This window comes from Hippopotamus amphibius, chromosome 2, assembly GCF_030028045.1.
Source record: "Hippopotamus amphibius kiboko isolate mHipAmp2 chromosome 2, mHipAmp2.hap2, whole genome shotgun sequence".
Lineage (NCBI taxonomy): Eukaryota > Metazoa > Chordata > Mammalia > Artiodactyla > Hippopotamidae > Hippopotamus > Hippopotamus amphibius.
Genome location: NC_080187.1, coordinates 104,313,273 through 104,336,394, shown reverse-complemented (window position 1 = coordinate 104,336,394; position 23,122 = coordinate 104,313,273). Strand labels below are relative to the sequence as shown.

Here is a 23,122-nt window from a genome sequence, read left to right as displayed (position 1 = left end):
TATTATTTTATGTGATTCTGTTATCGCCTACGTCATCATTCCAGGCTTTTAAAATAAGGCAGACGATCATTGTGATGGTTTCTGATTCTATCTGAAAGGTGATTATGAAGTTTTGTCTATGTTGTGATGTTGTGATTTCATAAAATGTTGGCCAAATGGGAAAGGAATTGGATGAAAAGTTGTTGGCATCATTTGAGGACCTATAAGAAATTCACATTACATTTCTGTTGTAAATTAGATAGGTGTTGGCAGAATGCCTCAATTTCTACCTTCAGATTCAGAACAGATGTAAAGTATGTTATGTTGAGATGTAAATAGTGAATGGTGAAATATTCTGGTAGAACCGTAAAATCTGTTCCTCTTTCTGAAAAGGATCTGCTCTATTATATACCAGGATGGTACATCCTCCAGGCTGTGTTTATGTTACTTCATAAATACTGGAAATTATAAGTAACACAAATAAATATTTTTACTTGACAATTTAACTATTTTATCATGTCTGAAAAATAAAAATAACAAAGAAGCCTGGAGTAACAGTGTATTAGAAAATTTGATGTAAGTTTTAATGGTTTTACTATTCTGATGAACACAATTTGCTTTATAAGTCAGGGGAATAAGATTCTAGAAGGTTTCTCAAGACTAGGACTTGATCACTCATATTCGATCTAAATGTGGGAATTGTTAACAGTACTGCAGAGAAAGTAAAATCCTTTTTTCCTGGCTGGTGTGAGCGGAGAGGTGGAAACCTTTTCTAAAGCGATTCTACTTGGGAATATAAGCTTCTGCCTTCTATTTCATTGCATGAAGGAGCTCTGCTTAACTCTACTGTGTATGTGTGTAAGAAGGAGTGGCAGTAAACAAGTTTGCGTATTATTCTTATGCCTTACAAGAGAATGCATCTTGAGATCCTATGGATTAATTGAAGTTTTGGAAATTTCACTTGCACCAGAAATGAAAATTTCTATACTGAAAAATTCTATAAAAGTGAAACCGCTTGCTGTGCTATCTTTGAGGTTCCTTTAACATTTTTTGTCTGCAATGATTCACTTCAAATACTGATTCAGGGTTTGCTGACTGTTCACGTGTTGAAGTTCGTATGACAAAAAGAAGGTTGTCTATCATTCTGTTAAAATGGTTAACTACCAACTTGGTAATTTAGGTTGATTTCAAAGGAGTTTTTGCCTTTCATTGCTTATATAGATATGTGTTCAATAAGTATCTAAACAAGTATCTAGTAAGTACCTAAATTAAATGTATTAGTTAAAATTAATTTACATAACACATTGATTTCTTTTTTATTCTAATTGAGGCTACTTATTTCAAAGTAGTCATTATTACCTTCAGGCTAAAAATAGGCATTTTATGTGTTAAAGCTAAAACTTTGCTTTTAAATAAAAGAATGAAAAAGAGAATAAAGATCTGGGGCCGCACATCACCAAATAAATGGCATTTTTTGATTGACTGGTACCAAGAGAAATAAGACAGCATTTCTGCGGAGAATTTTCTACATAATTAATTTTGTCTTGGTAAACTATTTCCTACAGCAGAATTTTGACCCGGGGGTAATAGAGTAGGAAACACTTGGTAGCAGTATATTGTGGTTTGTAGAGAGTTTTTTGCTGCATATCTCTCAAAGGTATTTTTCAGTCGAAAATCTTTAAAGAGGGAGAAAACAGTGGCATCTGCTTTTGTCTTGACTTCGTCATCTCTGTATAGTAGTGACTTTGGTGGACTATCCCTTCCTCATAGAATGTTCCCTGGCAAGGAAGTGTGTTCTGGACGGTCTGTGTCATTGCTGTTAGAGACATGAAACAACACAGAAAGGATTAGTGGGGAGAATAATGGTGATTTGGACTTTCCTGGTGGACATTTTTCAGGATAATCGTTATTTTAATACTTTCGTAAATCTTTCCTTTAGGTATTCTATTCCTCTGAACTATCAAGTTGAAAGCATTATTTGATGATCATTAAACTTTCAAAAGGGAAAGTTTTTTGAATATTGCTTTTCATTTTACTATCCTGATGATATGTGTAAGAGTAAACTTTGAAAGATGTGATAAAAATACTTTAATAATCTTTTAGAATATATCGTAATTCTAAAGGTGCATGGAGTAGGAGAGACCCTTCTTCCTAGCTTTTGTTTCAGATTACAGAGTCTCATCTGATAAAATATTAGGGCTTAGGTGAGCCTAAAAGCATCACTCCTGGTTTCTGAATTGTGGTAAATCTAAAAAATCAATGTGATAAACACAGGTAAGAGTCCTTATACCAACTATTAACTGTATGACATTGGGTACATTAACTCTGTGTCTCAAATTTCTTCTCAAAATGGGGACAAGTAACTCCTTGGTTATCTAAGTACCTCCTCCAGGGAGGTTGTGATGGAGACCTACTTACATGGCTAAAGGAACTGTGTTTCACAGAAGAGTAACTGCTCTCAACTTCTGAACACTCCTCACCAAATACTGTCCTGAAACACAATATCAATATTCTCCGTACTTTTGTGAGGAGATCCTCTCAATTTTATCAAATCTTATTCACAAGATTGAATCAATCAATCTGTCTATCCACCCATCTATCACCTGCCACCTGTCTTCCCTCCCCCACCACCCCCAGTTGCAACAGAAGTCAGTTAGAAGTCATGCCTTCATAGAGGGCATATGAAGAAAAATTGCAATTTATAACATGTTGGAAAAATTAGGACTGCATTAACATTTTTTAAAAAATCTCCAATTTTACCAATAAGCAGGTAGTTTATAGATATTTAAAAACAAGCTTTAGATTTCAGCAAAAGGAGATAAAGAGAGTATGTTATCTCCCTAAATTACATCACTGGCCTTCATGTTTATCAAAATTCCTTTCGGGATTGTTTTTACTATGGTAAGAGAAGGAAGATATTCCCAGGAATCTCTTGTTTACAGGGCCTCTAAGATAAAGAAGTATTCTCTGCTTTTTAGTCAGATATGACATATAGCCATGCTGTTAAAAGCTATTATATTTTATGCTTTTTTTTCTTTGGACAACCCAGAAGTCAGAAGTCTGTAATGTAGAGAGTCTTTTTCACCAGTTCTTTAAAAATCAAGTTAAGTAGGCTAGACAAATTTTCAAGTACAAAAAATACAGGGCATTTTTTGGCCTCCATTAGGAAATTATTTCAGAAATGTTACACTTCATATTTATTTTCAGAAATATATTCTAGTTCCAAGTCTGTTCAGTATGCATTTTAACACATTTGCACTATAGCTCTTCTGAATATTCTCTAATGTCCTTTGGCTAAAGGCAATACAATTTTGGCAAAATTTAATCACACATTACTGCTTTATATTTTATGTCCTGCAGGTTGATAGAATAGCTACATATGAAATAAAAAAAAAAAAAAAAAAAGGAAAGCCAGCATGGTAGCCATGTTAATAACACAAGTGTAATATCACTTGGAATTCATAGTTCCAAAAAATGTAATCATTCTACAATTGGTGAATTCTGTAGAATTGGTTTCATAGCAATAGAAAAAAAAATACTGAAGTATTTTAATTATAGAATCATTATAAACATTGCAAAGTGATTTTTAAAAATCAGCTTGAATTTACCCAGTTGAGCCAATTACCAAAATGCTTTAAGAAATAATGAACATCCCAGCACTTCTCAGTTTTGATAGTCTTCCTGAAGGGAGCTTGATGAACAGAGTATTGTTTAGGCTCAGAACATAAGCCTACTGTCTATAAAAACAGGAAGGTGAAGGCCTGCAGGTAAAAATTCAAAACCAACACTATGTTTTTGCTGTCTGAAGCTTACCAAAGTTAGTGAATATTTTTTTTTTTTCAGTAAGCTCTCAGAAATACATTTAACAACTTAACTTGAGGCTTCTAACAAGGCTTCATGATGACTTTAAAGTAGGACTAATCCTGGGCTTATCTCCAAATTCCAGGCAACCTTCACGCCATCCACATGGAAAATGTTGAAATGTGTGAACTAAGCTGCGGCTTAGCCTCAGAGACAGGGCATATTTGAACCTGAGGATTCTCTAAACTTTGTGTGCTTAGAGGAATTCAAGTTCAAACTGAGGGAACTGACAGGAGAGTTGCCGACGCACTTCCCTTAATGCAGGTGTGGGGGCGCTGCTGTGCCCAAGATGTACGGCGCGCGGTGCGCGCGCGCGCACACACACTCTCACACTCACTCGTGCCCCTTCTTGTTTCAAACTTCCCGGGCAGGAAAAGTAGGGAGCTGAGTGTTTGAATTTCATAAAGACCTGTTATTCTCCATGTTCTAGTTAGAGGGAAAATCAGAAACTTAAAAGTATCCTTCCGATTTAGCAAAATCAGAAATTTAAAGAAATACAGCTTACTCTTCCTCAGAGAGCATAGATCTTTGCTACTCAAAGCCTGGTCCGTGGACCAGCAACATCAACATCAACATCACATTGAGGCTTATCAGCCATCTGGACTCTTAGGCTCCATCCAGATATAACAGAATCTCCACTTCAACAAAATCTTCATGTAAATTTTATGCCAATCCAGGTTTCAGAACAACTGTCATGTGTCTCAGAATTGGGGTTGAAGCTTCCGTGAGTAACAAACATGCATAAATACTTTAACTTCAAAAATCTCCTGTTTCTTATCCTTATTATTTTGACACACATTGTTCTATTTGTTCTTATTATTTAGCATTTAATTGCTATTAGATTTATGAATCCGTAAGGGGAAACTTGGGATAGGAATTCTATAGTATTACTGTTACATTATTTTATCTAACATTTGTGATTACATTTCTTTGATACATTTTGGTATTTTCACAAATTTGTAGACATTTACTCTGCCTTCTTTTGAACTCATTTTTTAGCATTTTATGTTAAATTTCAGGTTACTGCTATTACTCCTCCCTTGCCAATTTTCCTTCTTTGTTATACAAATGTGCCTTCCGATATCTTGTAGATCTAGTTTGCTTTGAAATCATTTAATAATTGTCATGCCAAATTCAGAAATCATATGTATGTGTATACACACACACACACAATTTCTTTAAAGGTCCATATTACCATCGAAATCTTAGATTCTTCAATAGTTAAAAGTGTTTATAAATCTTTAAAATACTGAGAATATTTTAAGTCATTTCACAAGTGACTAATGATGAGTCTTGAATTTTAGGTTCTATTTTATTTAAATAGTCTGCAGGTATACCATTAATGAAAGTTTCCATAGCCAGACAAATCAGCACAAGTTTTACAACTATTCAAAGTTGGAAGGCATCATCGGTGTGAAAAGGTTGTAAAATAGATGAAGAATGATAGTAATTTCTATCTTATATGATAAAATACTGACACTAAAGTGCATATAAAGATTCAGAGATGATAGTCAACAAAAATGCATTTGCGGTGGTTTTTCCATCAGATAGTCCATTAGACTGTAAGTCAAGCCATTTTTATGTCTCAGATTTATTGAGAGCTGGTCACTGTAAATGAATCTTGAAATTGCTTAGATTTATTATTCAGATTTTAAGTTGCAAAAATAATTGCATTTTAAAATCAAAATACAATATTAAATCCTAATAAGTAACCGGAACTAAGAAAATGTTATAAAATTCAACTGTATACTTTTCTATTTAGAAATTCACCATCTGCTATAGAATTGAAAGAAAGCTGATCGATTTCTGATGACAGATTTGCATACCATGCTACATAAGGATGAAATGTACAGTTTTAATAAAACTGTTCTGTTTTAGCAATTATTTTTGCGTTTGTCACCAAAAGGGAGTCCAGGGTATAGAGTGGTACTGTTTCCTAGGGTCATAAATATGCATGTAGAACAGTTATATGTTCTCAAAGTCAGAGGAAAACAAGGAAGACAGCTTCTAAAGAGTACATTTCGAAAGTTCCAAAAGACAAAATCAACTCATAAAAAATTCCTTTTGTATTCATAAAATATGAGTCCTACTCATCAGGGGCGGAATATGGTTTGAGTAGAATCTGTCTTGGAAGGCAAAGCACTCCTGGGATTTCTCTCCCTCTTACTTTTAAATTAAAACTCCAATCTCATGTGATGTCCATGTCCATGTAAACAAAGGACCGTATCTGACAAAAATAATATTACATGTCCTTGCTGAGCCCGATCTTTTTTGTGACGTTTAGTCCAGCATTTCGTTGTCTCCTTTTTGTCTGTAGAGCAAATACGTATAACCCCTCCAGTTTTCAGGATTGTTCCTGGGGGTTACACATGCTTGCAAGGATCACGATCCTTATGATTACCACTGGAATGCTTTCTTTTTTCTGGTAGAAACAACCTATTTTAACAACTTATTGATCAGAGACGTATTAATATATCTTTTTTTACCCGAGCATCATTGACCGGCATGTTTCAGTATTCACTTACATGACAAATCACTGCCACAGGCATTAGTTTCTGCAAAAATCCCCTGGTCAGTAATGTATTAAGTATGTGCTTATTTTGCAGGTCTTGAGATACTGTAAAGGTATACGTTAGTCTCAATGAATTGCTTTACAAATCATCCCCTACAAGGCTGGCACTGGAAGGTTCAGAATTTGGGGGATTATATCCTTCTGTTTCTAAGCAGAGTCGTAACATATAAAGTTTGATGACATGAATTTGTTTTGCTTTAGCTTCAGTAAAATTTATATTTAATTGAATAAAAAATACATTTCATGAAACTTCCGCACACGTAGACATTTTTATGTAGTGTTAACAAAAACTTTTTTAAATGTTCTAATGTAGAATTTGAGACTAGAGTGTCGGAATAGACCAGTTCTTGACAATTTTGAACACAAAAATAAGTCTCTTGGAAAATGTGTAATATTTAGAATGAAGAGGCAGACTTAAGTTCCGTTGTCTAGTTGGGCTGTAGTTAGGTATCATATATAATATTAAAACATATTTCACGGTTGAAAATTTTTATTTATTGCTTTCTTTTTCTTTATTGTGTACTTAAATGAATGAAATAAATTAAAAATAATGTAACTCCTGTGAGGTATTTAAAAATGCCCACACAGAAAATGTAGTCAATTGAGGGGTTATAAGTACTTGTATTTCCTCTATTAGTTGCTTTTAAGTTTTTAAAAAATATTTTCAGTTTGAAGAAATGATCAGTCATCTAATTGTCAGTTTTCTAACTAGCATTTCACTCTTTTACAGTTTTATTTTCTTCTTAAATATTAGTTTGAGGTATACAAAATTGTCATTTTTTGTAGAACATTAATGGCTGGCTGATAATTTCATATATTTCATCCTAAACCATCCTAAAACCTCTCTCTGGATTGAATAATTATTTGGGGCTCATGTTTTAAATCAGTCCTTTTAAAGACAGGGCAGAGCAACTCCCATCCTCAGGTGGCCAGTAAGCCAGTCTGGCTTTGCAGTCGCTTTTTCTGGATGCAAACTCCACATGGTTGAATTCATATGCATTGGGCATAGAAAGGGATGCTTCTTTTCAAAGCCAAACTGTTACAGCTCACCAATGTCACAAGGCATGACTTCCTTAAGAAAAATAAATTGTGCAATTCATTTTATGGCAGATTAAATCCCATTTATTTTCCTTGCAGACAGCTGTTTTGAGTAGGATTGTCACTCGTATGAAACCATTTTGTGGATCTTGGGCTTCAGATGTTGGGTAGGCATGACTTTCTTTGATGAAATAAAAGTTTATGTTGTATGCTTATTCCTCCTGTCAGCAAACCTCAGCTAGTGAGCTTTAATAATAAAATGTTTGGTATGAAATTTTAAAGAAACTCACTTCAGTGACAGTGCAAAAAAGTGCAAATATTTCCTCCTTTAGCTTGAATTATAACACTTCCTTAGAAAATGATCAATATCTCATCAGTCAAGGTTTTTGATAAGCTGATGAATTTTAAACATCAAATGCATCTGTATTTATGAAACACATTTTAACAAGATTATCCTAATGAGAATGTCTTTTATGTCAACTGGGAAACAATTCCACATCAGACTGATAGGATCTTTGAGATGAAGGAAATGGCAGGTGACCTGGTACATTTGTAAAATCTTATAGATGAATAAACGGAGACTCAGGGAGGTGGCATCCTAGGTCACATGCTAGGTCAACTTTACATGCTGAGATAAATGCTAGATTAACCTCAAATGGATAGTTTTTTATGCTTAAGGATGCAGGGTTCTTCTCCTCTGTAGTTTTCTGAGACATCTAATTCTGAGAAACTAGAACCATTCTGATAAGTATCTTTAATTTGATAAAACTGTACTACAGTTATATAGACACTCTAGATAATTGAATGTAATTTATTACCCATTTTTGCCTTAGGAGCAGGGTCCTAATAGAAACCATCATTTCCCTGTGTACACACACATAGTAGATTGGAGACTTCATGAGGAAAAATAATGACTTGAACACACAAATTCCAGTGTCCAAATGGCCCTCTAACCCTGCAGGGGGCCAATCAGGGCTTTCCTCCTGGAGAAACGAATGCTTCTAACATTGTGAAAGGCTCACAAAGTAATGAAATAGGTCATAAAACATAGTTAGCTATGTTTCATGTGTCTTCCCAGGCTGATTCAAGGTAGAATTTATTGAGGTAAGTGAGTGGATTTTAGGCTGGCCCTTTGTAGGTCATCTGCTTCTGTCTTTCTTCTGGATGTATTGTTTCAGATTTAGGCTGCCTCACTTCACAGAAGCCAAAACACTTCTGAGACTGCAGGGAGCCACTCTGGTGCAAAATGCCCCTGGAAGATGAGAGTCTTTCTGGGACAGAGAGAAGCTGAGCTGGGGGTGAAGGGGTGGGGGTGACTGGGCAAATATCTAGCATTGGATTGGATACTCATTAGATACACATCATTGGTTTTTGTATTTTTTTCTGTCTTATCTCCTAAAGCTCTGTGTGCAATATCTATTTACAAGCCACCTGGAAAACTGGTAGGTGCCTCACAGCTCAGAAACCTTGGACCCCAACATTGTAGTGGGACAGTGAAAAAAGGAAGCACAATTTTACATCTTGAATATACGTAAGCTCTGTAACTTATAATTTTGAGGTTTGCATTTTTCTGCAGGATAAATTAAGGCTACCTCCAGCCTAATGGCGATACACTTCAGGTTTGAAATAAAATTGAAGCAATTGATTTATTTCAGGTTGGGTAACATTTTTTCTTCCTCTAGTTTTGCTCAGTTGAAACACTGCTTCTTAGAAAATAAAGTCTCTATGAAGAAAATAAGGTATTCGTTTATGTTACAGTCCGGCCTATTATAAATTTTGAGACTCATGGGACCGATACAAATGTAGAGAGCAGTTAACAGCCTATGTGTTAGAAAGAGTCTAGAATCCAAGTCTCAGCTCTACCACTTCAGTCCTGGGAACCTTAGGAAGGATTGATGTGACCCTAGATTACAGAAACAACAAGCCATGATTTCACTTTATTTTTTTTTTCCACTTTCAAAAAAGTTATCTCTAAGCTGAAAGGTTAGGAAAAATAAGTCACTCACTCTAGAGAGGAGATAGCAGGATAATCCATGACCACTTCAAATGCGTTCAAGCTTGAAGGGCTAAACGATTGCCGTGTGCTTGGAGAAATTACAAAATTTATCTTTTAACCGTGCATAATCTTCCTGAAATGATGATGAAGGAACGAACTTCCCAAGACTGGAGTCAGATAAATACAGCGTCTGTGTCTATTAAAAGGCACATTTCAAGTTCCAAAGTTCAGTGCACTTGTTTTTGATCTTTGGAAAAATTTTAAAATAATTGCATCAGTACTTTTTAAGTAATACCACTGGATAGTAGTAATACTCATAGTAATACCCGTAGTAGCATGAAGCACTGAGTCAGCACAAGTTTGTTAAATTTGAGTCAAACATCAGTCCAGGTTGGCTATGATTTCCAAGCTCAGATTCTCTTAAACCTGGAACCCTTAAAAGTGACTGTAATATATTATCTCCTGAAAGCCAATGGACCAAACTGCCCTTCGGCTCCCAGGTACAGCAGATGGCTTTCCTAGGCCACTCTTATGATTATCTGGGGTTACCCCAGATCACACGACACCAAGCAGCCTGTATGTGCACTCACCTCCTACACCACTTTGTCACACTTCTCTACAAAAGGTGAGACATATGGAGTAGAGGTGTCTCCACTGAAACAGAAGCCAGGCTGAGCCCGAGATGCTCTAGTAAGATGACACGTCGTGGTATGGTAAGCTCCCGGGAATCCCTGAAACTATCATTTTCGCTGGCCATAGTCTTTATGTTTTCCTTTACTCAAGGTCCCTATACATCAGTATGAAGCCCTGAAGAGACTTAAATGGCCTGGCAGTCCTGATGACTCACCTAAGACCATAGGCAACAAGGTTATCTTATGAATCTTCATAGATCCCTCAATGCAAAAGGATTTATCAATCAAAAGAAGTCATTCTGTTGGGCAGAGATTAAGGGACATATAAAACAGATCTTCATTTAAATACCTGTAGCTTCTAAGTCGCAAGCAGTCAGCCTAAAAGGAGAAACTGAAAGCTATAAGTTCATCAGTGATGTATTCTTTCTTCCTACAGGAATGCTTTCTCATAACTGTCAAGTGGTAATAATAAAAAGAGTCCACTTAATGATGACTATCTTGATTTTAGCTGTATGATATCCTGGATACTTCATATTCATCTGCAGTGACATGACAGATTTCAAAAGTATACAGTATAGTTATTCAAAAACCTGTATAGTTAGTCAAAAGATTAAAGGAGCCAATGCCAGTTCTTTTCATTTCTAAGGTGCGGATGACTTGCTCCTCCTAAATGAAGCGCTTTATTGCTGAGTCTAATAAGGCCATATTTTCTAGGGACCAGGGAACTGATGATTGATTCCTGAAACTGAATCATCAGGCATGGGGAACCACAAGGTAGACTCCACTTCGGAAAAGGAGGGGACTAAAATCAAAAAGACTATTGCACTTGACTGTATAACCTACTTCAGAACTGTCTGTGATTGCACTGCTCTTGGTAAAAATTGTCAGATATTACTAGTTGGTAGAACTTGAAAGAGAATAGCAATGGATACTTTCAATTAAGATGCAGTTCCTTCATATCAGACTGTCATCCCAAAGGCAAATATACTATGTGTAATTATTCAGCTCAAATCCAGGTATCAAAGACTGAACTCTTCTGCAGGCCAGAGGCAATGACTTTCAAGCCCTGAATAGAAGTTTGCATTCAGTATCTTCAGCTTGTTTCCTAATTTTCTTCTCTCTCTCCTTGTAATTGAAAGGAATGAACATACTCCATGGTTTCATGTTTTGACACCTGACAATTAAGGATAATGTGTAAAATAATTCAATGAATGAATGTATCATGTCAAACATATGTTTCCAGTTTTAGAATGCTGGCCACTTAATATCGCTAAAATTTGTTTTTACCTCTTTTAGAATTCAAAAGGGTTATCTGCTTTGCTAATTTTAGGGAAAACTCTTAGTATGTACTACAAAATAGTTACTATTTTATGGTAAACTCAAATCCCTTAGCACCATAGCTTGAGAACTTCTGATGATTTAGTATGTTGAAGGCTCTTTGCTGGTGAGAGATGTTAATTACAGGGCATCACTTGTAACAGATACAGCAAATGATCTTTGCAAATTCCTTAAGCCACTGTGCCCTTTAGGATCAGGGAGGATCTGCAAGGGAGCTGAAATCTAACACACCCAGTGAGAAAGCTGCTAGAGTACCTCTCATGAATGCTGGGTTCCATCCCTGCTGGGATGGAGAAACTGCTTACGGAATAGGGTTCTATACTTGGCCTAAAACTTGAACCCAGGATAAGCTTTTGTTAAGACAATGCATGGTGAATGGTATCAGCATCTTCTATTCATGTCAATGTCTGAAAATGTGGTTAATTCTCTTGTTTTACCAACAGTGAGTCAGAAGGAGCAGGCAATGGGACAGGGTGTTTGAGGAAGGGCCCTGGGCTATGCTCCTCTCTGATAACCAACTAGTCCTATCAGCCAGTGCCCCCCCTTGCCTCCTCTGCCAGGAGACGGAGTGGTTAAATAGGTGATTCGGGCATCATTGTAGGTGTGAATCGTGGCTTTACCTTTACTGATGTTGTCACCATGAGCAAGCTACTTATCTCACTTGTCATGTACATGTTGGGAAATTGGGTTTCTTCATGTAAAACAATTGAAACTTCTCTGGGTACAAAGTGAGCACTTAATAAATTTAGGTTATTATTGTTTTTGCTATAAAAGGCTGGAATGGAACTAGATGACTTCTAAATCTTTAAGAATTTTGAGTACAGAATTAATATCTATGCTTTATAGGTTATTAAAAAATATTATACAAGTAATTGTATTTTCCTTTAAAACTGTAGACATAGAATAGTTGCAACATAGTGGTGGGAAAATTCCCTAAACCTTGACCAAGGACACACGCACTATCTAGGGGGCTCTGGTGTCCCTGTGATTTCATCAAGATGATTCTGAAGTTATACAACTACCATTGAAAATTGTAGTTCTGAGTATTGCAGAATCCAGTGAGATCCCTATATAAGAATTAAATAACTAAGTGAATGATTTAAGTAAAAAATGTTTATAGTTTATTTTGATTAAATAAGTAATTTTACTTAGGGAAGAAAATACATTAGTTTAATTCAATCATGTACTGATAATTTTAATGTCGAACCTCTCAGCTTCATTTGATATCGTTTGTATACCTCATCCTCCTTATCCAGGGATTGCTTTTGCAATCATTCTTCCTCAGGATTTTCCATGGATGTCCCTTCCTCAACTTTCTTCTTGAACATCAGTGATCCTCAGGGTTCTACTCACCACCCACAGCTCATGCCATTGTGTGAGCCATTTCTGAGTGATGTGTTCCCACTTTCTATACAAGTAAACTCTTCTCTTGCTTCTAATGCCAAAAACTTGGCCCTGTGCACTGGTTCCAAATCAAATCTCTGAGACAGACTTTTGGTTGAAGTAGAGAAGAATAGCTTTTTTTAAAAAAAATTATTTTATTTTTTTATTAATTGGCTGCATTTGGTCTTCGTTGCTGCATGCAGGCTTTCTGTAGTTGCAGAGAGCAGGGGCTACACTTCATTGCAGTGCATGGGCTTCTTATTGCAATGGCTTCTCTTGTTGTGGAGCATGGGCTCTAGGCACATGGACTTCAGTAGTTGCAGCTTGTGGGCCCAATAGTTGTGGCTCGAGGGCTCTAGAACGCAGGCTCAGTACTTGTGACGCATGGGCTTAGTTGCTCCGCAGCATGTGGGATCTGCTTGGACCAGGGCTCAAACCCATGTCGCCTGCTTTGGCAGGCAGATTCTTAACCACTGCATCACCAGGGAAGCCCAAGAATAGATTCTTTGCTTTGCCAGGCAAAGGGAACACAGCGGGCTTGTGCCCTCAAAATCTATGTGTCCCAACCTTGGGAGGATTTGATGAGGAGTTTTATAGCAATAGTTCAAGGATAGAGTTGCTGATAAGATTAGGGTGTGTGCAGGGCCTGCACTCATTTATTCTGGTCTCAGGTAGTCTGATGAGTTTCTGTGATTCCTTTAATCTGGCCTCAGGTGGTCTTCTCTGGCATGAAGAATGCTGACATCTTCCATTTGGGGGTGGGGGTTAGTTGTATAAAGAGCTTAAAGGTATTGTTATGTATATCCCTTGAGGGGCAACCAGGACCCTGCCCCAAGGCTGCACTATTGTCTCTTGGTTGCTCCGCCCTCGTCTCTGCATCCCCTCCCTTCCCTGGTCAGCAACTGTTTGAATCTGCCCTTTGGAGCTCAGGGAAGGTCATGGATGCTGGAGTCTATTCCCTCCACATAAGAAACAGGGGACAGAAAGGCTTCTGTGCCCAGGAGCCCCACAGGGTTCTGTTTGGTTTCACTCCTGACCTGAACATTCAACAAACTACTGGATCTTTGGACCTCAATGACCCACAGATATTTCCAACTCAATGTGTCTAAACTTTCCCAATTTTAACTCTCTCTTCCTTCTCAATTTATAACATCATTGTTCATCCAAACTATTATAAATACTAGAGAATTATTCCTGTGATGTCTCTTTCTTCCCCACATCTCACATCCAGTCAAGGAGCAAGTCTTGCCAAATGTGCCTCCTGAGTACTTTTCAAGCCATCCCCTCTTTTAATTCCATTCAAAGTAGCTTTAATTCACTCGCTGAATTGCCCTTCGGACTTGTTTCTCTGCCTCAAGTTTTGTCCCACTCAAATCCATCATCCATTATCGAAATGACCTTTATAACCAGCAAAACTGACCAAATCACTTCTTTTTAAAGCTCTTCTTTGTTCTGGAAGCCCCATCCTAACATGCCAGTCAAAGTCCACTCTTGCTTAAGAGGCTCTGGGTTCATGAGCTCTCTACTCATGTTCTCCAAATTCCGTCTTCCAGTTTTTGCCATTGCAAAACCAAGATGGCACATATTCCCTCTACAAAGCATTTTTTAAAAAAATTTTATGGAGTATAGTTGATTTACAACATTGTGTTAATTTCAGATGTGCAGCAAAGTGAATCAGTTATACATATAACATGTATCCACTCTTTTTTTAATGTTATTTTCCCATATAGGCCATTACAGAGTATTTAGTAGAGTTCCCTGTGCTATACAACAAGTTCTTACTAGTTATCTATTTTATACATAGTACTGTGTGTATTGTCAGTCCCAATCTCCCAGTTTATCCCTACTCCCACTTACCCCCTGTTAACCATGTTTGTTTTCTATAACCGTGACTCTACTTCTGTTTTGTAAATAAGTTCATTTGTACCCTCTTTTATTTAGATTCCGCATGTAAGTGATATCATATGATATTTGTGTTTCTCTTTCTTAATTCACTCAGTATGACAATCTCTAGGTCCATCCATGTTGCTACAAATGGCATTATTTTGTTCTTTTTTATGCCTAAGTAGTATTTCATTGTGTATATGTACCACATTTTCTTTATCCAGTCCCCTTTCATTGGACATTTAGGTTGCTTCCACATCCTGGCTATTGTAAATAGCACACAGCATATATTTGTCATCCCTGTCATGTTTTAAGTCCTGTTTTCTCTTCCTGAAATATATCTCCATAACACTTTCCCTGCTTCTGTGCCCCTTATTCTAACTAATCTTTTAAGACTAATCTTGCATCTTCAGCCCACTTTCCTTGAAACCCTCCCATGTCAGGTTATGCCACTTCCCAACTGGGAGGCCTTGAAAAGATTACTTTAAAACAAACAAATAACAACAAAATCCTGTGACTCAATTTCCCCAACAGTAAAATGAAGATAATAATAGTACCCATCTCACTGGGTGGTTACAAGAATTAAAGTGAATACATCTAAGGTACTTAGTGCTTGGTACAGAGATGCCCATAACAACTACCTTTGGAATTACTCCTCTTTACTACCATGGTATTCTGCAATAATATCATCACAATTTCCATATTATTTAGATGTGAATTTATATCTATCCCCACTACAGACTAGTAAGCTCCTTGAAAAAGGGGATCCTCATGTTTATTTCTTTCTATCTGAGTCTGGGTCATAGTCATAAAATTACTGTGGGTTGGACCAATCTGCGTGTTAATTCATATGCTTATCCCTGGAAATAGAAATCATTCACGTCTTCAAAATTAAACATATGGAAAATAGATTCGGCTCTTAGTAGAGTTTGTTTCTTCCCTTCCTTTAATTAATTAAAATGATTGAGAAATTCCACAAGATAGAAGACATTGCCACGGGTATAACAGTGTCGTATGTCAGAGATAATGGAGCTTCAGGGAACAAATTGTCTCTTTGCAACAATTATCTCCACATGTTACAGGCTCACGGATCTATGGGGTTATTGCCAGTTTAGACAGTTTGTAAGTAATTTAAGATGTGGTATTAATTGTTTTAAACATGTTGTTTACTTTTTCCAAGATAAGACAATTTCAAGAAAGTAGAATATTATAGAATTAATAAAATTAGGGTCAGAACTTGTAGGTGACCAATGTCAGAAGAATCTTATGTCAAATACAAAAGAAATTCTAATTATTTTGATTTAAAAATCTCTTTGATCTGTAGGAATTTTGAATTCTAAGAGTGTGACTCTATTAACATGTGAAAAAATACAGCATTTCTTCCTTTCACACTGAGTCTCGGTGGAAGGACAGCATGGGATGGGAAAAGAAATGTGTGTTGAATATATTTGATCCAGTGTTATATATAAAGATTCAGAATTTTAAATAAAAAGTGTGCAGACGAATATGTTTCTTACCTGATAGTCCCCTAATCAAAATGAAACTAAAAAGATACAATAAGAATGCTCAACTAATGGACAGAATAAGATAAATTTAAATATAATTCATATACGTGAAAAAGAAACATTGGAATTTTTGTTTTCTTTCAAACTAATGTTTATTCAAATTAAAGTAGCGTATCTACGGCCTCTGTCCTCACATTGGACCATTAGTTCCATGAGGGCAGATTCAGGTGCCTGGTTTGTCACTGCTACATCCTTAATGCCTAGAATACAGAAGAGAAGATGCTTAATTATAATTTGCTAAATAGATGAATAAATCATAAATGAAAAAAGCCCGCCTCCATTTCTGAAATCAGAGACCATAACATCCTCAGCTCTCATGGTTGCAACAAACTTCAGCTTCGATCCTAGTCTTGATTTTCTTCAAATTCCTTCTTATGCATAGTCTTGTGAGTTCATCTGCAAACCTAACATGGGAAATCTGTTTAAAAAGTCATAATGTATAGAGTACTTTCCTCCAAGTTTTAACTTTTAAGTAAGGACAAAAGTTCATGGAGTCTTATTAATTTGGTAACCCTGACAAAAATCAGAGACATTTTAAGAGCTTAAAAAGCCAGGCTGACCCACCTTTAGACACTGGGTATAATTGAAGACAATTTCAGCTTCCATTAAGAGCTTTGTTATGTGCAGTGCCTGTCGAAATCCAGGATAAGCCTTACATCACTGAAAAAGCAGCAATTCTTCTGTATTCATTTCAACTTGAAACTGGCTGATGGAGGAGATGAGATAGATAATTTGACAGCATGTGTTTTGGTAATTGGTATGGCTTATGGCAGGTTTTTAAAATTTTCCACTTTTTATTGCTAAAGGTCACATTGCATGTCCCTATTACTTAAGGTCACACAGAAACTACATATATATCATTTTCTGATAAGTGCTTTTAGGTAGATCTGGTTGACAGAATAAAAACAATGTACCAGTTAAATTTGACTTTCAGATAAAAATCTCACATCTAACTGGTATCTATTTTGTTTGCTAAATCTAGCCAATGTATGTACAAACTGCAAAAGCAATGGTAACCATTTAAATTCATTAAATTTAAGAATGTGAATAAATATGTTTGTGATTGACATTGACATATTTTGACATAATTTTATATTGCAAGTCATATAATATTCTTTCTGCTTTTCATAGGATTAAAAAAATTATTAACATCTTGCCAGCTTCAGATGTTAGCTGACTGATGCCTGCTTGTAGATAAATAGAAGAGACGTAAAGTTCGCAAGTGCACATGCTGTACGTGAAGGCTCCTCTGCGGTCTCTGCTAAAAATTAGAACAGTTTCTAAGATTTAGGCTTTAAAATTAACACCCCATGGGTCCTAGCATCCCTTTTACTGGATACATTTCATGGCAAGGAGAGAAAATAAAGGCAGGGAGGAGAGTTCTGTCCCTGTGGACAGCTCTGCTATTGCATCCCTCTGGTGTTGGTTTCTCTTTTTTGGCTATCAAATAAGCTAGCTGTTTTCTTCCCATGCTGGCCTGACTGCAAGCTTGAAAGGGGCTGCTTGTGAGGGTGTGAGTATTTTTATCTATGTGTGCTCACCCTGATTATTGATAAACTGGGACCACTTGCTGGGATCTGACGGAACTGGGTGGAAGTTGCCCACCTCAGTCACACATTAGACCTTAATAAATTTACCAAATAATGAATCCTGCTCCCCCATAAGGCCTCTAATGGGCAATTTTCTTGAGGCAATACTGATAAAAGTGTAAGCTTGTTTTTATTTGTATTTCCGCATATGATCTATAATGGGAAAACGGCGTTAAACTGTGTGAAAGGAGGGTGCTCCTCTGCGTTGTAAATGTAACTCTGTTAATCTCACTCAGTCCAGTTTTTAAGAAAATATTTCAATATCCTGACTTACCCTAGAAATTAAAGGCTATGCTTTTTCTTTTAATGGACATATTAATGCTGATAGATTTCCCATTTTATATTTCTACAAGTGAACAAAAAGAAGTCTCCCTGAATTAGTAGTTTAGTTATACTATGTAAATCTTAATGCATACATGTTTTCCTCCAAAGAAATGTAATTTTACCCTCTGAGACATGAATATGTATGTCTCATTAATACATCTGAGAAGATTAATGTAAATTTACAAAACTTCAACTTTTAACCAATTTTGTCAACATCATAACTGTTCTATTAGATAATAAAGATCCTAGTTTTTTTTTTTTTTTCAAGTATTAGGTGAGGACATAAAATGATAGTCAAAATGTATCTGAAAAAAAATTGTTTTACTTTTTATTATAAAATTTGGGGGGAAATACCAGCAAAATAGTGTCTTAAATGTGATGGGTATAAATTATCAGCAAGGCTCGCATTGGTTTTGCAATATACCAGTAAGTATTAAATATCTTACATCACCTTCAAGTACTACTGCCCTTTCATATAAATAGGTCTTGAAATAGTATTATAATGATGCTTACCAAGCTCTTGCAGAAGATCAGAGATACTGCAAGTGCTGTGAACTACTTTTTCAGTCACCCTTAACCAAAAGGGCCACCTAAGTATACAATGCTATATATTCTGATGTAAAGTTATAATATTGAAGTTATGGTTCTTAAATAATTCCTGTTGCTTGAAAGAAACACTTGGCAGTACAAGAGCTGGAGTACCGTTCTTGAGAATAGACACTAATGTTTGGAAGCTGCAAAATAGAGTCAAAAAACAGTCCCTACTTCATTGTCCTCAAAAGTGAATATGAGAATGCTGCCAGCATCCCAGGGTGCAGAGAGGATGAAAGAGCTCCTGTTTAGTTTGTAAACATTTGGCACAAAATTAATGTTAATTAACATGGTTTTGCATTTATCTTAAAAATACTGTGCAAATTTAAACAGGCAATTATTGAAATACCAGTGATTTGATGAAATTTAAATGAACTCTGCAAAATAAATTATAAAGATATTTAGTTGGGTTGCTTTTTCTTACTTTATATTCAAATGGATAAAAACTTTCATAATTTATAATTTCTACTCTAGAAGTTTGGCTTTTGTCATAACCTAATGGTTGGTAATAACATAAATTATTAATTTTATAACATACAAAGTGAAGAAATTACACTACTGACACATTGATTTCTAAAGTGTATATATTTTCAGCCATAATTTTAAACAAATGTATCTCTTTGAGAGACTGTGCATTATGAACTAGATGAAATTGATGTTTATCTTTTATATACATCAAAACGATTATCAAAGGTCATTTATTAAATATTTTATGTTGCTCTTCTTGATGATTTTATCTAAAACCTTTCAGTATTCTATACCAGAATGGCTTAGTATAAGATGAATGTTATTCTGGTAGAATTTTACTTGAAGTTTTTATATTCTGATTGTTTTTTTTTTTTTCCTTTTTACTGTGCAAAGATGTACACTTAAGTTTAGTAGTGAAAAAATAAGCACATTTACACTCTCTAATATGCATCTATTAACATAAGTAATCTATTTTAATGGGATTTCCGAACAAAGAAAAGCTATTCCCTTAAAGCTTTAAAAATGTAATTGGAATCTGTAAAATATATTCCATATAATTTACCATGAAACAGAAGTAAGTGACAGTCTAAAATGGTTACATTCCAATTTTTTTGTTCTTTTGCTTTTTTACAGTGAAGACATTTAGAACATTTCATCCTAAAGCAATTTTGGTTTCTTTGTTGATTTTCAGATTGTCAAATTGTTTATTCCTTTTCCTTTTTGCAGTAGAATGTTAATGAGAATAAATTTTGTTTTGTGTGAAAATAAATTCACTTTTGTAACAGTTAAATTGAAGAGATAATCTACCAAATGTGAACATTATCTTAACGGTTTATGTTCCTGTCATACTTTGAACTGTAGATTTAATTTAGCTGCTCTCTGTTAGGCAAGTCTTATGAATTCATATAATTTGCTGAAGACATTCTAATGTAAACAGTAATGTAAAGGGAAGTTGAATAAACCTCTAAAAATCCCCTGCAGATTATTCCTTATTTTTATCGTTTTTTTTTCTCTAAGAATTTTGGACATAGAAGCTGAGATCTGCTCTTTGGATAAAAGATAATTGATTGCCTTTCCTTTAAATTTATTTCCTTTTTTCTTTTTTAGTAAGTGGTTTATTGATATACAATTCACATACCATAAAATTGACCATATTAAAGTGTATATGTTAGTGCTTTTTACAACATTTAGAGTTGTGCAACCATGATCACTATCCAGTTTTAAAGTATTTTCGTCAACACCCACCAAAACCCTGGATCCCTTAGCAGTCACTCCCCATTCCTCCCTCCGCCCAACTCCTGGGAACCACTAATCTACCTTCTGTCTCTTTGGGAAACTTTTCAATTAGCAATAATTGCACCACGGATAAATCTTACTGGCTAGGGAACTGCAACTGCTCAGAGGTTACCTTCTGTCTTTTTGCATTTGCCTATCCTGGGCATTTTATATAAATGGAATGATATAATAATACATGGTTTTTGTGACTAGCTTCTTTCCTTTTCATAATGTTCAGAGTTTCATCCATGTTGTAGCATGTATAAATACTTCATTCCTTTCTGTGACTTAATAATATTCCATTGTAGGAATAGATCACAGTATATCCATCAATTCATCAGTTATTACCAATAATGCAGCTATGAACATTCGTGTACAACTTATTATGAGGACATATGTTTTCATTACTCTTGAGTGTATATTTAGGAGTCAAATTGCTGGGCCATGTCTGTGTTTAACACTTTGAGGCTTTGCAAAAAGGCTGCATCATTTTACAACCTGTCAGTAATTTATGAGGATTCCCATTTCTCCACATCCTCACCCTCACTTGTTATTATCTGCCTTTTAAAAAAAATTTTAGTCATTCTATTGCTCATGATGTGGTGTCTTATCGAGGTTTTGATTTGCATTTCCATAGTGAATAATGAGGTTGAGCATTTTTTCATGTGCTTATTGGCATTTCATCTGTTTTGGATAAATATAAACCTAAATCCTATGCTTGTTTTTAAAATGTGGGCTTTTCATTGTTGAAATATAATGATGTTAACATATTCTGAATATACAAGTGATATCAAGTGTGTAATTTACATGTCTATTTTCCCATTGTGTGGACTGTGTTTTCACTTTCTTGATGTGTCCTTTGAAACACACAAGTGTCTAATTTTAATGGACTCAAATTTGTCTCGGTTTGTTTCGTTTTGTTTTGTCCCTTGTGCCTTGGTGTCATATCTAAAACACCATTGCCTAACAGAAAGAAAGTTTCTCAAAGATTCTCTCTTCTAAAAGTTTTATGATTTTAGCTTTTACATTTAGGTTTTAATCCATTTGGTGCTAATTTTTCCATACCATGTGAGGTAGGGCTTCCAGATTTATTCTTTGCATGTGTATATCCCATGTGTCATCCCAGCACAATTTGTTGAGAAGACAACAAATTCCTTATTGCATTCTCTAAGCATCCATATGTAAGATCAAATAACCATAGATGTAAGAGCATATTTCTGGACTCTCCATTCTATTCCATTGAAATATTATTTTTCCTGTTCTAGATACATTGCATTCTCATGTATCTTTTCCGATCAGCTTGTCCATTTCTTTAAAAAAAAGGCATCTGAGTTTTTTATAGAGATTTTATTGAATCTGTAAGTCAAATTATAGAGGATATTACCATCCAAACAGTATTAAGGGTTCCAATCCATGAACATGGGATATCTTTCTATTTATTTAGGTTTTCTTTAATTTATTCAATAATATTTTGTAGTTTTCAGCGTACAAGTCTTGAACTATTGTGAAATTTATTTCTAAGTATTTTATTCTTTTTGATGCTACCATAAATGGAATTGATTTTTTAATTTTATTTTTGGATTGTTCATCGCTGGTGTACAAAAATGCAATTGATTTTATATATTGCTATTGTATCCCTCAACCATACTTTAGGTATATACACAAGTTCATTGCAACATTAACCAAGATATGGAAACAACCTAAGTATCCATCATGAATAAACAGATAAAGAAATTATGGGGTGTGTGTGTATATATATAGAGAGATACACAATGAATATATAATTTACATACATACACAGAATGGAATATTATTACACATTAAAAAGAATGAAACTTTGCCATTTGCCACAACATAGATGGACCACGAAGACATTATGCTAAGCAAAATCACTCAAATAATAAAAGACAAATACTGTATGATCTCTATTATGTATAGAATCTTAGATAGATAGATAACAAAATAAATTAACTAACCGACTAAGTCTATAACTACAGAGAACAAATTGGTTGTTGCCAGAGGTGGGGGTGCAGGGTGTGAGAAATGGGTGAAAACAATGAAATTAATTATTCTAATTTTTGTATGAATTTAGTAGGATTTTCTATATGCAAGATGTCATCTATAATTAGAGATCATTTTACTTCTTCCTTACCAATATGAATGCCTTTTACTTGCTCTCTGTGCCTAATTGTCCTGGCAAAAATCTCCAGCACAAAGTTCAATAGAAAGGTAATAAATGCATCCTTGTCTTGTTCTCATCTAAGACGGAAAGATGGAAAGCATGCAGTCTTTCCTGCTTAAGTATCTTATTAGCTGTGGCAGTTGGGAGATGCCCTTCTTCAAGTTCAGGAAATTTCCTGCTAACTTGTTTTTTGAAAGACTTTATTATGAAAAGGTGATGTATTTATCAAATGCTTTCTCTGTATCTGTTAAAACAGTCATGTTGTTTTTGTCTTTTATTGATATGATGCATGATACTAATTGATTTTGAATGTTAAACCAACCCTACATTCCTAGGATAATAAACACTTGGTATGCAATCCAGCTTATATGTTGCTAGATTTGGTTTGTTAGTATTTTGTTGAGAATTTTGCATCTATATTTGAAAGAGATGTTGGTCCATACTT

The 23,122-nt window shown here is 35.3% G+C and overlaps 1 protein-coding gene across 1 annotated transcript in view; it reads left to right on the top strand.

Moving 5' to 3' along the window:
- The window catches only part of GALNTL6 (polypeptide N-acetylgalactosaminyltransferase like 6), a 1,169,120-nt gene that overhangs the window by 514,423 nt on the left and 631,575 nt on the right, over positions 1-23,122 (top strand). The gene's annotated exons all lie outside the window — the stretch shown is intronic.